The following is a 13,789-nucleotide window of genomic DNA, read 5'->3' on the forward strand; positions in this document are numbered from 1 at the left end:
ACACACACACACAATTAATACATACACACATACACATACTGGACATACCACACACATAAACACACACACACACACACAAACACACACACAAACTCATCCAAGGACATACCTGTGTCAACAGTTGACTAACAGGTATGAGGTGTGTGTCTTTTGGCTGTTGACTCACTGCAAGACTTTCTATGCAGCACTGTATCATCTGTGCCCCACCTCGTCTCACCTATTGTGACTGGAGCACTGAAGGGAAACGACAGAGAAAGAAGTCAGACCTGTTGGACATTAACATTAACGTTCAGTTCCCTCCCCAACATAAACTAAGCGGAGAGGGGGTCAGCCCTATATGTTCCCAAGGCCCTACACATGTATGTCCTCTGATTTACAGGGCAGATAATGGGAACATGAAAAAGGACCCTATGTTCCCCAGTTAGAGGGCCCTACAGTATGTTCCCCATAGCACATAATGGGAACCAAGAAAAGTCCAGCTATAATCCTATGCATAAAAATACGATTGGAAATAATTGTGTATGATATGATCTCACAAGCTGCTGTCATAATAATAATATTACACATAAAACACAAACATCTATCATGAATACAGAAGACAATGTTATAAAACACAACACATGCCTGCTGCACGGAGGTGGCAAAAGAGGCAGAGAAGGGTTAGCATTGCAAGTTAAGGGTCTCCTACAGTGGAAACAAACTCCTGCCCCTTACTACTGTTCGCCAGAGGCATGGGAAAATAAAACTGCATGAGGTTGCATGAATTTGGGAGTGCAACAAACTTTAATGGGGGCAATTTATGGTTTCACATCCAACCCTAGGCATGTACAGTATATGTCTTTTCTTTCGAGTTTATTTTATTTAAGTGACCGAGAGGCTCGTTGTAATAATGATGTTCTCTACTCCATCAGGCCTGAGCATCGGGCGGCCAGCAAACAAGGCTGTTCTTTTTCTGGTGTGTATGTGTGTGTGTGTGTGTGTGTGTGTGTGTGTATGTGTGTGTGTGTGTGTGTGTGTGTGTGTGTTTTTGTCTGTTCTCTCTACGCTCCTGTCACATATCCCAGTGGCTACCAGTGAGGCTGGTTTGGCTGCTCCAGTTTTTCCTCTCTTGGCCCTGCTGCTCTCTGCTTGTGGTGTTCCTGAGTGTGTGTGTGAGTGTGTGTGTGTTTGTGTACCAGTTCAGGCCTGTCTTTTGTTTGCCAATTGCCAATGGCATGTTGGTTGTTTAGGTGTCCATTCTGTGTAAACTATTTTGATTTGTTGTTGCACTTGTTTGTGTCCTTGATTTGTTTTATTTTTGTTTGTTTGTGCTGGGCTATCAGTTTGGGGGAACTCCTTTTAGTGGTGACTTGTCGTGTCGTGTCCCGTGCTGTGCTTACTACTGTTAACTCATCCCTTTCTGGCGTGTTAAGTGTGGAGCACTTTGGTTTGCCCTCTTTTGGGATGCAGCCCCTCTTATTTGAGTTACCTGCCAATAATAAGTAACCAGCCTGCTGTCTAGTGTCCTGGGCCCTGTACTACGAAGCGGGGTTACTGGCTTATCTGGGTAACTTCGAGAGTAACTTGATCACGTGTGGCGTAACTTCCCGATTAACCCGTACTACGAAACGTGGATAGGTTTTAACCGAGGTATGCTGCCATGGCAATTTACGCTGCATCTCAAACCTGCTCCGACCAGGTTATGTTCTTGGTTAACCCGAGGTTTCCGTTAACCACACCCTTTATAAGTACCACCCCTCCACTAACAATTTCTCCCGAGACATGTCGGCGTACCTGGATGATCCATACGACATTGGAGCGCAAATCGTGAGGGACTCTCTTCGCAGGGCGAGGGGTTTTAGAGACCGCCAGAAAATATATATAGCCTACCCGGACCATATTCTCTATGAAGATATAGATTGTCAGCCGAGGGAATTAGTTATCTTTGTCAGATGATCTAGGAAGACGTCTCATAGCAATGCCCGTACGTGGACATTCATGTATTCCATTGGTGATGCTGAACATCTGAGCAAGAATAGCCTACTGTATGTCCGAAAATAAATCGGACATAGGCCTACAGTATGCTGAACATCTGAGCAAGAATAAATCGGACATATAGTAGGCCTAATCAATTAAAATCACCATTTTAACAAACATATTGAATTGAATGTCATATTACTGTACCCTGCACATAAAGGCTACACATTTCCACAGCACCAGAATCCGACCGAATGCCTCCCTCAACCCCCTCCATAATCGGCCTTCCACTATTATTTGCGATGGCCAACTCCTCTGCTACTGTAAAACACTCTGGTGCCTTACAGTAGTGTTCAAAGACACCTTTTTCTTGTTAGCTGTAAAACAGAGGCCAAGTGAAGGCTATAAGCATAGGCCTACATGTTTTCATAATTAAGAAATATTAATGCAAGCTATGACTATATAAACCACTATTCTGAATAATGTGTTTGTGTTTCATTTTCACCTGCTGCCATGTGCGTTTGGCAATGGTGTTGCATCTGAAATGTTCACAGGATTAGGCATACACTAAATCAGTCAATGGGGCTACTTAAACATTCAATTATCCTTATTACTGTAATCTATATGCCCACTTCTAAATTGTGTTGCATCTGTAGGCATTTCTATGAACTCAAAATAAATAAAAATAACATTTAATTATTTAAACTCATTAAATACATTCCGCAAGCTATTAATCCTCCGTATTTGGAGAACATGTGGACATAAAACTTTACTTTTAGGCATTTAGGCTACCCGATCTGCAATACGTTGCCAACAGCCTTGCCTTGCTTTGTTCACTGCCGACGTATTTGATTTTTGTCGTAGAGTGGGTTTTAATTCCTCAAACTTGTCCTAATAATTGTGCATTCCTCATCCGTAAAATAAGGTGAACGCCTCATCACTGAATGTGGTGATTTGCGCTGCAACCCGCCCCTTTTATGTGAACGCGCACAAACTCCAATGAGGTTAACCCCAGCTCAACAAATCAACTTCATAATCAGCGTCGTAGTACCGATTAACACCACTAAAGATAACCAGGTTTTGTCAACCCCGGTTTAACAAAGTAACCCTGGGTTACATCTGGGTAGGTTAAGCTCCCTTCGTAGTACAGGCCCCTGACCTGTGCTTCAGTGTACATGTTACCATTGTCTTTGGTGTTACTTAAAGGAGAAATCCATTTCTCAAGGTCACCGATACTGTCAGTATGAAAACAACGAAAACACATTTTTTCCTAGCTGGAGTTGCTACAGCCAGCAGATAATGCAGCCAGGCAGCTACAGCGCTACACTCTGGGTCTTGTACATGGGAGCTCACGGACATGACACCATTCGACACCAGCGCCACCTCTGGACAACGAGTGTAAGTCTGTTAAAGTTAGTAATTTCCCAAGGGTGTGTCAGCAGCACGGAGGCTTGCCGCTGGAGTTCTGAGCGTTAAATGCATTCAAATTATAATAATATTCAGCACACATCACCCCCATTCTCCATCAACTCCATTGGCTACCAGTTCTGTCCCGGATCAAATACAAAGTACTACTACTCACCTTCAAAGCCCTCCACAACCTTGCTCCCCCCTATATCTGCGACCTCCTGACCCCTTACACTCCTTCCCGCTCACTCAGATCCTCTGACCAAAACCTCTTGGCTATCCCCTGCTCCAGACTCTCCACCCTGGGTGGCAGGTCCTTCAGTGCCTTGGCCCCCAAACTCGAGAAGCCCCTGGCTGCAGCTTGCAGATCGACTTGGCAAACTCTGGAACTCCCTCCCCCAACCTCTTCGTGCCTGTCCTTCTCTTCCTTTCTTCAAAGCACATCTCAAGACCTTTCTGTTTAATGATCACTTCTCCTCCACACCCAACACATAGCTCCATACAGAAAACTTGTCTTTGATGTTGTTAAACGTGTGCTCTCAACTTGTATGTTTTGTTATGTTTTGTTTATTGATGTTTATTTGACGTTATCCTGAGTTGATTGAATTGATTGAACACTGACACCTGTGACTGTTAATGTGGGTGTGTACCTGTAATGTGATTGGTTTTGGGGAATGAATCACCTTGAGTGAGCGCAGCTGTGGCTGTGTATTGGAAGTCAGTCATTCCGTTGCGTCTACTCTGTCAACAGGTTATGGGCCCAGAGTAAGCCTAAGCAAGGTACACCGCGTTATTTGTTTTTAGCGTGCTGAAGTAGTAGCACCATGAGTAACGCCAGAAAATCCTCTGAACATAGCGGTCGCTGGTCACGGCTTCTGTTTGACGGAGATGAGAAGAATTACGAAATCTGGGAGATTAAGTTTTTGGGGCACCTCCGGCTGCAAGGACTGAAAGGGATTATCACAACAGAGCCCGACGGTGTGGAGACAGAAGAGGAAGCGGCCTCAAATGCTGAGGCCTATGCAGAATTGATACAATTCTTGGACGATAAAAGTTTATCGCTCGTGATGCGAGAGGCAGCCGATGATGGGCGCGCAGCTCTAAAGATTTTGAGAGACTATTATGCAGGTAAAGGAAAGCCACGAGTAATAAGCCTGTATACTGAGCTGACCTCGCTTCAAAAATCAAGCAGCGAGAGTGTGACTGAATATGTTATTCGTGCAGAAACTGCTATCACGGCATTACGAAATGCTGGAGAGACTTTGAGTGATGGGCTGCTGGTGGCTATGGTTCTGAAGGGACTTCCTGAGACTTTTAAACCGTTTGCCATCCATGTAACGCAAACAGATGAGACAATAACGTTTGCCGAGTTCAAAACGAAGCTTCGAAGCTACGAGGACCTCGAAAAGATGTCTCCAGCCCTAGCCGCTGAGGACAATGTTATGGCGGTGCGGGCGCGACAAAGGACTGCGAGACCTGCCAGTGCAGGCCCAACTGAACGTGGAGCTGAACGGGCTGCAGCGGACGTGGTGTGCTATCGGTGCGGCCTGAAGGGTCATATTGCCCGCGCTTGCCACCGCAAACTGTGGTGCAGCCACTGCAAAAGCAACACACACCGCGACACAACCTGCAGAAGGAGACGGCGCCAGGACTCAACATGGAGGGCCGCCGAGGAAGTGACAGACGAGTACGTATTCCTGGTGACCGATGGGGGGGCAGGATTCCAGCCAAGCAACCAGGGTATCTACATGAGGGGCCTGATGGTCGACTGCGGAGCAACCTCGCATATCGTCACAGACATCGCCAAGTTCAAGAGGTTTGATGACGAGTTCCAGGCCGGGACTCATTGCATGGAGCTGGCTGACGGCACAAGGTGCAAGGGGGTGGCAGAGCGCCGAGGTGATGCAGAGGTCTGCTTGGTGGACAGCCGGGGACGCCACCTCAAAACAGTGCTAAGACGGGCGCTGTACATTCCCTCTTACCCGCAGGACATATTCTCGGTGCAAGCAGCGGCTGACAGCGGAGCGATTGTGACTTTCAAGAAAGGCGAGGACGTTCTGGTGCACAAAGACGGTACAAAATTTCCCATTAATGTACATGATAGACTATATTACTTGCATACAGTACCTGATGGATGTGATGACCGAGTTAAGGGATGTTATGATTTAAAGACATGGCATGAAATACTGGGACACTGTAATTTTGATGATGTACAGATGTTAGAAGGTGTTGTTGAAGGCATGAAAATTGAAGGTTCAATTAACAAACCTCCATCTTGTGAAGTGTGCACCCAAGGCAAGTTTACGCAAACCAGAAATAGAAAGCCTGATGTGAGGGCTAAAAGACCTCTAGAACTAGTGCACACAGATTTGGCAGGTCCAATTCACCCAGAGTCCAGAGAGGGGTACAAATATGTCTTGTCATTCACTGATGATTTTTCCAGTGCGGTGTTTGTATATGCCCTTAAGAATAAAAGTGACACACTACAAGCAACAGAGAGGTTTCTTGCAGATACGGCCCCATATGGTAAAATTCAACGTCTTAGATCTGATAATGGCACTGAGTTTACTGCAAAGCATTACAAAATTTTGTTGGTTAAGAATGGTATTAGACACGAGACCTCTGCACCATATTCTCCCCATCAAAATGGTACAGCGGAGCGAAATTGGCGTACACTTTTTGACATGGCACGGTGCATGCTGATAGAGAGTGGGTTACCTAAAGGTTTGTGGCCTTACGCAGTGCAGACAGCAGCCATTACCAGGAACAGGTGTTTTAACAGACGCACCAAACAGACACCAGTTCAGATGTTAACAGGGAAACGGCCCAATCTATCCAGAATGCAAAGGTTTGGTTCAGAGTGTTTTGCTTATAAACAAGATAAAAGAAAGCTGGATCCAAGATGTGAAAAAGGTGTTTTTATTGGTTATGACAAAAGTAGTCCAGCATACATTATCTATTTCCCTGAGAGCAGGAAAGTGCAAAAGCACAGGTTAGTCAAGTTTCTTTCTAAGACCTGTGTTGAGCAACAGACTCAGACCAGCATTGTAGATGATTATGATGATGATCTGGAGCAGATGGCCAATAGGACTAGGCAGAAAGTGACAGCAAGTCCAGTAAGTGACCAGATTCCAATCAAAGAGGAGGAACTAAGTAGCAGTCCTCAGACCCAGATAATTGAAGTGCCTGAGCCTAGGTACCCTTCTAGAGAGAGAAGGAGGCCAGCCTATCTCCATGACTATGTTTCTCAACAGGCATCTGATGAGGAAACTGATCAGGTACAGATTAACATAGATTACTGTTATAGAGTGACATGTAACATACCTGTAACTTTCACAGACGCTATAACCTCAGACAGATCAAAAGAGTGGGGTGCTGCAATGGATGAGGAGATAGTCACTTAGAGAAAATAACACATTTACCTTGAGTAGCTTGCCTGAGGGTAAGAAAGCAGTGGGGGGTAGATGGGTTTATGCAATCAAAAACAACATAGATGGATCTGAAAAGTGTAAAGCACGTTTTGTGGCAAAAGGATACAATCAGAAGAGGGGTGTAGATTATGAGGAAACATTTTCCCCTACAGCTAACTTGACGAGTATCCGAGAAAACATGATTTTGCACCAAATGGATGTTAAAACTGCTTACCTGAATGCACCCATAGACCAAGAAATTTACATAGAACAGCCAGAGGGTTATGAGGTGAAATCTGACACAAATGAAAAATTGGTTTGTAAATTAGAAAGATCATTATATGGGCTAAAGCAATCTGGCAGAAATTGGAACAAGGTGCTACATGAGTACTTAACCAAAAACCATTTTGAGCAGAATCAAGCTGACCACTGTGTGTACATACGGGAAACCGAGAGTGAAAAAGTGATAATTGTAATATGGGTTGATGATTTGATGATTGCTGCAAGTGATGAAAATGTTCTCAGAGATGTGAAGGACATGTTTACAGAAAGATTCAAAATGAAGGACTTGGGAAAACTAAGGCATTTTTTGGGTATTGATTTTAACCAGAGTGACAACTGTGTGAGAATGTCACAAACAAAATATGTGGGAAAAATATTGGAAAGGTTTAACATGCAGGATTGCAAACCTAGATCGACACCCTGTGAACAGAAATTAGACTTTACTAATGATGCTGAAAAGATGACTGATGTGAAAAAATATAGAGAGGCAGTGGGAAGCCTCATCTATCTGACCATCTGTACTAGACCTGATATAAGTTTTGTGGTAAGCAAACTGGCACAGTATTTCACAGAGCCTACTGTTGAGCAATGGGCCACAGTTAAACATTTACTGAGGTATCTTAAAGGTACGATTGACAAAGAGCTGTGTTACAGAAAATGTAATGAGACACTAGGAATAAAAGCATACAGTGATGCAGATTGGGCGGCTAGTAATGACAGACGTAGTACAACAGGCTATTGTGTAAGTTTAACCGAATGTGGTGCTTTGATTTCATGGAAGACAAAGAAACAGCCCACTGTCGCACTGTCCACTTGTGAGGCAGAGTATATAGCCCTAGCCACAACCATACAAGAGTGTCTCTATCTTAAACAGCTGTTAGAAAATCTTGATAAATGTCAGTACTCACCACCTAAGGTATACGAAGATAACCAAGGTACAATAGCCTTAGCAAAAAATCCCGTAAGCAGGCAAAGATGCAAGCATGTAGACATCAAGTATCACTTTATTAGATCTACTGTAAATAATGGTACAATTATGTTAGAATATTGTCCAACTGATGAGATGGTAGCAGATGTATTGACAAAGCCTGCCACCAAGTATAAGTTGATAAAGTTTGCTGCATTTATTTTTGGAAAATGATGTATATTAATAATGTGAGAGCAAGTGGGGGTGTTAAACGTGTGCTCTCAACTTGTATGTTTTGTTATGTTTTGTTTATTGATGTTTATTTGACGTTATCCTGAGTTGATTGAATTGATTGAACACTGACACCTGTGACTGTTAATGTGGGTGTGTACCTGTAATGTGATTGGTTTTGGGGAATAAATCACCTTGAGTGAGCGCAGCTGTGGCTGTGTGTTGGAAGTCAGTCATTCCGTTGCGTCTACTCTGTCAACAGATGTATTGTTTTGTTTGTTTGTTATTGTGTTTCCCTGCCTTTGTTGTATTGTTTTGTTTGTTTGTTATTGTGTTTCCCTGCCTTTCTACTATGTAAAGCGACCTTGGGTTTGAGAAAGGCGCTATATAAAATAAACGTATTATTATTATTATTATTATTATTATTATTATTATTATTATTCAATTCAATATTCAATTATACTGTATATAATAAAACCACTGACAAAGTTCAAAATAGCCTTACACTTCGGTGGTAGTGTCCATAGGGTTTCTATAGATAAACCGAAGTATTGCAAACTTAAAAGTGAATACTGAAAGTATACAGCAAGGTTATAATAAGGAGGGTTTCTGAAGGCAACACTTCTGTTCCGGTAGCGTCAAATAACTTTTTCCAGCTTGCAGATATGGCTGAATGTGCTGAACGTGAAGTAAGGCAATGTGTTGGTAACGTAATGTTGCTCCCAAGCGTAAAGTTTGAACCCATTATCAACAACAAATTGACCCCAGGTTGTTTTAACCCTGGAACTTCCCTTTAAGTTCTGTGCCAGAGTATTTCTTATTCTTAATTTGACAAAAAATTTAAATTTTTCAACAGCAGACATATATCAGTTGACAATATTGGTTATCGGTCTCCTTGATTAGTAATAATCGGTGTTGGCATTGGCCCTGAAAAAAAAAGCGGTTGAGTCCTAATAACGATACATAATACATTTTTGAAATAATATGCATTTGCAAGGAAAAGTAATTGAGCATAGCCGTGGGGGCAAGGTCACTATGTAAAAGTAAATTATAACTTTCAGCTTTCAGAAAATGGTTAGGCTCCAAATACCTTTATGCTATTGTGGAAAGGGTCCCTGCAGACAAAACAAAGTATTTTACCTTACTTTACCTTTTTGTATTTTACCTTTGTAAGTTTGTTTTGCAGACAGTGCATGTCCTATTCTCCACAATCTTGCTAGGACTCCTCAATAAGATAATGCACTGTATATTCCAGTACTGTACTTCCGGTGTGGAGTTGAATTGTGTTATTGTTGTCTCGTAGTGACTTGAAATGGTCTGCACTTGTGTACATACGTGTAAATGGTCTGTTAATAAAAAGGGTTTTCATTTGAAAAGACCAACTTTCTGCTTTATGGTAACTGGAATGTGTGCTTTTTAATCTGTTGAAACAGAATGAAGAATGAAATGAAAGAATGAAAACAATGGCACGGTTAAAGAGCATTCATCTCGATGACAGAAGAACATGTCACATTTGCTTTGGCTGTCAAAACACACCTGCATATTCAAATAAAGGCATAAGCTATACACTGATAAGCTATACACTGCCAGCCTGGCATCAACAGTCTATCAGAAAACCCCTGAGTCACGCATCTGAACCAAGAAGTTTCTGAGAAAACCCTCAGGTGTCAAGTAAGTCAGACTCACAATTTAAACATCCATTAATTATTGTATGTACACAGTGTTGGGAAGGTTACATTTAAAATGTATTCCACTTAAAATTACAGAATACATGCCCTAAAATGTATTTTGTAACATATTCTGATAAATTACTCAAAGTGAGTACGTATTTTTAATACTTTGGATTACATTCGCATTGTATTACAACCCCAAAATAGAAAAAGTTGGGAGATTGTGTAACATGTGAATAAAAACAGAATATAATAATCTGCAAATCTCTTGAACTCATATTTAGTTGCAAAAAGGACACAGACAACATATCAAATGCTGAAAATGACAAATTTGACTATTTCATGGAAAAACCTGCTTTACAGTGAGGATTGATTGATATATAAACCTATGTGCGATGTGTCACAGTCTGGCTCATAACTGGACAAAGATGGGAGGACACACAAGGGGTTTGCGGTATAACAATGCATAATTTATTTACAATAATAGAATATATACAAAATGTTGCAGATCTACAAACTAAGGAAACTAAAGAATAACGCAACCATAATCAACAGCCCCAGCCAGCATCTGGCCTGCGATCAGGCAGGCACCAAACGGAGGACCAGCATCAGGGTCGAGAGAGAGAAAACACTGGCAGCTCCATAGATTTAAAAAGGGTTAGCCTACACCGGGCCCTTGGTGTAAGCCGATCAGCAGCTAGCTCTGCTTCCTCTCCAACCTCAGCCTGAAACTTAAACAATAGAGTGACACCTGGTGCACTGTGCAACTCTATTGTTTAAGTTTCAGGCTGAGGTTGGAGAGGAAGCAGAGCTAGCTGCTGATTGGCTTACACCAAGGGCCCGGTGTAGGCTAACCCTTTTTAAATGAGGGAGCAGCGACACGGGAACCCCACCGGGGCCGTGACAGATGAAACACTTAGGGCCCTATCTTGCACTCAAGTGCAATTGACTTTGTATACCGACGTATGGATCATTCCTATTTTGCATCCGACTTTTCACTCCACAGACGTAAATTGGAATGAACTTGCGCTCAAGGGGGGCGGTTCAGCGAAAAGAGGAGGCGTGTTCCGGCGCAAATGTTCCCTTGTGTTATTTGCAGCTTCAGAAAACAATTCCGCCATAGACCAGGAAATACCTAGTCTAAAGTTAGTGATGCGTTATTCAGATGCTATTTTAAGAGCGCATGCTTGGCCATAATGTAACCTGTGCACAACTAGCGCTTGCATAATTTTTCTATTGCATAGTGAGATGGAGTACGTCTTGGGACAGAGAATTAGACACGAGAGGGGGAGGGTCTGCCAGCCCAGACAGACCTATCTCTTCCTCAGTGAGGAGGAATGTAGGCGTAAGCGACGTCGATCCATCAGGCTGCGACAGATGTCTGCCATCTCCTGGCATGCTATTTATAACACGCAGTGTAATTCAATGAACATTTGGCATACTGATGCGCTCAGGTGTTTGGATAGGTCGGGAGGCACTTTACAGTACAGTCCACAAAAAATCACAGTATTCTTTGTGGCATGTTATATTTTACACAACATTTCCATGAATCATGGATGTGTTGATGACATAAATGAGGAAATATTACAGGAGTTAAGGACATGTGATGTTGAACTGCGTGTGCTGATGCCATTTAACCCAAATGCCCTAGCAGCAGCACGGGAGAGGAGAGCTTATCTGAAGAGAAGAGCTGCATCGTCTAAAGTGTGGTATCGTGAAGCAAAGTAATCTTGGTCTAATGTTAGACAGACTACACAGCAAAAATATCACCATGCATTCATAACCTCGTGATTCTGTGAGTGAGCCCAAAACATCAGAAATATGTCTTTGTGACATTTCTTTATTTACATTTTGCCAAAAAGAAAAATGCCAGCCGTGGAAACAATTGTTGCCATCTTTGCTGCCATCTTTAGGGGAAAGTCCGTATGAGTCGATTGCCGAAATTCACAATTTCATCGCCGTTTAAAAAAAAACAAAAACATAGTCCAGTCCATACAACTTCATTTCAATTTCAAAAGAAATACTGGACTATGTTTTTTTTTTTTTTTTAAACGGCAACGAAATTGTGAATTTCCAGAGCGTGTTACTCCACACTTGGCAATCGACTCCTACGGACTTTCCCCTAAAGATGGCAGCAAAGATGGCAGCAAAGATGGCAACATTTCAGGAAAGGTACTGGCTTGATGAAATTCATTCTGGACTCTCTATCTGACCACATAAAGACCTCGGGATACTTCGGTTTGGCTTTAGGGACCCTCTACTCACTACCACGTAAGTGTAATGTTGTTTGGAACTGTAGAAGAGGTATAAAAATAGCGTTTTGTAGCGGTGAAATAATATGCCCTTCTCACTTCCACGCTAACGAGTTTTGACTAAAAACGGTAAAATCGAACTTTCTCAAAACACATCCGAATTACATGATTTTGATGTCAACTCAACGTGTGTACTCCCAATCATCCGTAAATTGAAGTGCATTTTACTCCGGATAATTCCTTTAATTGCCACACTCCTGGGCGCAATGTTTAAAAAATAAACGTGCAAAATACCGCATTAAACTTTGCGGGGGTGAAAAACGAGTTTTACGCCATACGCTGGTGTCCAAAATACAGCCCTTTGTCTTTATATGCTAAAAGGTAGGACTATGCACAGTAAACAAAGTAGGACTATACAGATTCTTTGTAATAAATTTCAACAGCACATGGGGAGTCACATGCCTTGTTTGAAGAACACCACATCTTGTCAAGAAACAAGAACCTGTACTGGCCTAAAAAACATGCTGGCTGGATGTAGGCCCTATTGGCCTACAACAAAACTAATTTTACATTACACATTTCTACAAAGTTTTCCATTTCAATATAGAAAGAAAGAAAGAAAGAAAGAAAAGAGAAAGGAGCGAGAAAGAAAAGGAAGACAGAAAAAGAAAGGAGCCACCTGAGTGATAATAGGCCACATGTGGTTAAAAAAATATTTGAATTTGAATTTGAAAAGCTTTGGCCTACTTGTTATAATGATTTAAAAATGGAACCCAACATATTTATCAGTGCAACTATACTTTAAATACCAGACTGTATTTCAATAGTTACTCATATTTTGTATTTCAAATAAGCAATCTGGAATACATGTATTGAGTTACTTCCCAACACTGCATGTACATTAAATTAGACTCATTCCTGCATTTTTAATTGAATTGTACTTGGTTGATTTTAGAAATGAGTTCCAGGTCTTATCATGGGGATGGATGGCTTTTCAATAATTCAACCAGCCTCATGAACGACACCTTTGACCCCTTCTGCACTGAACTGTTTGTGGGTCCATTGGTATGGACCATCTTCAGTGTGCCCGCTGCATGTGTGGGTGTTCCTGCCAGCATGTGGCTTCTGTGGGTGCTCATTCAGAGGCAGCGCAGTGGCTCATCCAACAACGTCTACATGCTCAACCTCACCATCATGGACCTAGTTTTCAACCTGTTAGTCATTCCGAATGCGCTAAATTACTGATGCCATCTTTAACAGCGTTGTTGACTTCTTTTACGCTTTCAATCTGTGCGGACGGCCTCTGTTTATGTCTTGTATCTGTGTGGACTGCTACATGGCTGTGATTCACCCCATCACATATATGCAGATGAAGGATGGGATTTACAGGATCATCATCTGTGCATTGGTCTGGGTTTTCACACTGGTTTATGGGTATTTATTATGTTTTAAGACATATGTCATCTTAGTCATATTAGCCTTCACAGCTCCTGTCATTGCCTACTGTGATCTCTCCATCCTCCACACTCTGAGAAAGCCGGATCCTTCTAGAAGGAGCGACATCCACCCACAGAAACAGAGAGCTCTGCAGACCATCACCAACAGCCTGGTGATGACCCTAGTATCCTACCTTCCTTTAATGATTATGACTGCGGTCCACAGCCTGATAGTCTT

Source organism: Alosa pseudoharengus, unplaced genomic scaffold, assembly GCF_046254945.1.
Source record: "Alosa pseudoharengus isolate Yale_2024_CS ecotype anadromous, Long Island Sound unplaced genomic scaffold, YU_APseudo_1.1 YU_APseudo_1.1_scf_21, whole genome shotgun sequence".
NCBI classification, from domain to species: Eukaryota; Metazoa; Chordata; class Actinopteri; order Clupeiformes; family Clupeidae; genus Alosa; species Alosa pseudoharengus.